General features: G+C 25.8%; 1 pseudogene; it reads right to left on the reverse strand.

The window, feature by feature from the left end:
• The window catches only part of LOC140473339 (28S ribosomal RNA), a 4,037-nt pseudogene extending 3,392 nt beyond the window's left edge, over positions 1–645 (reverse strand).
• Between the last annotated feature and the right edge of the window lie 1,259 nt (positions 646–1,904).

Below are 1,904 nucleotides of genomic sequence, written 5' to 3' on the forward strand. Positions count from 1 at the left end.
TTTTTCTAAGTTTTTCTGGTTACTCATTTCTTCTTTTTAAACATTTTTCTAAGTTTTTCTGGTTACTCACTTCTTCTTTTTAAACATTTTTCTAAGTTTTTCTGGTTACTGATTTCTTCTTTTTAAACATTTTTCGCCGTTTTTCTGGTTACTGATTTCTTCTTTTTAAACATTTTTCGCCGTTTTTCTGGTTACTGATTTCTTCTTTTTAAACATTTTTCTAAGTTTTTCTGGTTACTCATTTCTTCTTTTTAAACATTTTTCTAAGTTTTTCTGGTTACTGATTTCTTCTTTTTAAACATTTTTCTAAGTTTTTCTGGTTACTCATTTCTTCTTTTTAAACATTTTTCTAAGTTTTCCTGGTTACTCACTTCTTCTTTTTAAACATTTTTCTAAGTTTTTCTGGTTACTGATTTCTTCTTTTTAAACATTTTTCTAAGTTTTTCTGGTTACTCATTTCTTCTTTTTAAACATTTTTCTAAGTTTTTCTGGTTACTGACTTCTTCTTTTTAAACATTTTTCGCAGTTTGTCTGGTTACTGATTTCTTCTTTTTAAACATTTTTCGCCGTTTTTCTGGTTACTGATTTCTTCTTTTTAAACATTTTTCTAAGTTTTTCTGGTTACTCACTTCTTCTTTTTAAACATTTTTCTAAGTTTTCCTGGTTACTGATTTCTTCTTTTTAAACATTTTTCTAAGTTTTTCTGGTTACTGATTTCTTCTTTTTAAACATTTTTCTAAGTTTTTCTGGTTACTGATTTCTTCTTTTTAAACATTTTTCGCAGTTTGTCTGGTTAATGATTTCTTCTTTTTAAACATTTTTCTAAGTTTGTCTGGTTACTGATTTCTTCTTTTTAAACATTTTTCTAAGTTTTTCTGGTTACTCACTTCTTCTTTTTAAACATTTTTCTAAGTTTTCCTGGTTACTCATTTCTTCTTTTTAAACATTTTTCGCAGTTTTTCTGGTTACTGATTTCTTCTTTTTAAACATTTTTCTAAGTTTTCCTGGTTACTGATTTCTTCTTTTTAAACATTTTTCTAAGTTTTTCTGGTTACTGATTTCTTCTTTTTAAACATTTTTCTAAGTTTTTCTGGTTACTGATTTCTTCTTTTTAAACATTTTTCTAAGTTTTTCTGGTTACTCACTTCTTCTTTTTAAACATTTTTCTAAGTTTTTCTGGTTACTCACTTCTTCTTTTGAAACATTTTTCTAAGTTTTTCTGGTTACTGATTTCTTCTTTTTAAACATTTTTCTAAGTTTTTCTGGTTACTGATTTCTTCTTTTTAAACATTTTTCGCAGTTTGTCTGGTTACTGATTTCTTCTTTTTAAACATTTTTCGCCGTTTTTCTGGTTACTGATTTCTTCTTTTTAAACATTTTTCTAAGTTTTTCTGGTTACTCACTTCTTCTTTTTAAACATTTTTCTAAGTTTTTCTGGTTACTGATTTCTTCTTTTTAAACATTTTTCGCAGTTTTTCTGGTTACTGATTTCTTCTTTTTAAACATTTTTCTAAGTTTTTCTGGTTACTGATTTCTTCTTTTTAAACATTTTTCTAAGTTTTTCTGGTTACTCACTTCTTCTTTTTAAACATTTTTCTAAGTTTTCCTGGTTACTGATTTCTTCTTTTTAAACATTTTTCGCAGTTTGTCTGGTTACTGATTTCTTCTTTTTAAACATTTTTCGCAGTTTTTCTGGTTACTGATTTCTTCTTTTTAAACATTTTTCTAAGTTTTTCTGGTTACTCACTTCTTCTTTTATAACATTTTTCTAAGTTTTCCTGGTTACTGATTTCTTCTTTTTAAACATTTTTCTAAGTTTTCCTGGTTACTGATTTCTTCTTTTTAAACATTTTTCTAAGTTTTTCTGGTTACTCATTTCTTCTTTTTAAACATTTTTCGCAGTT

The sequence above is a fragment of the Chiloscyllium punctatum genome, unplaced genomic scaffold, assembly GCF_047496795.1.
Source record: "Chiloscyllium punctatum isolate Juve2018m unplaced genomic scaffold, sChiPun1.3 scaffold_582, whole genome shotgun sequence".
Classification (NCBI taxonomy): Eukaryota; Metazoa; Chordata; class Chondrichthyes; order Orectolobiformes; family Hemiscylliidae; genus Chiloscyllium; species Chiloscyllium punctatum.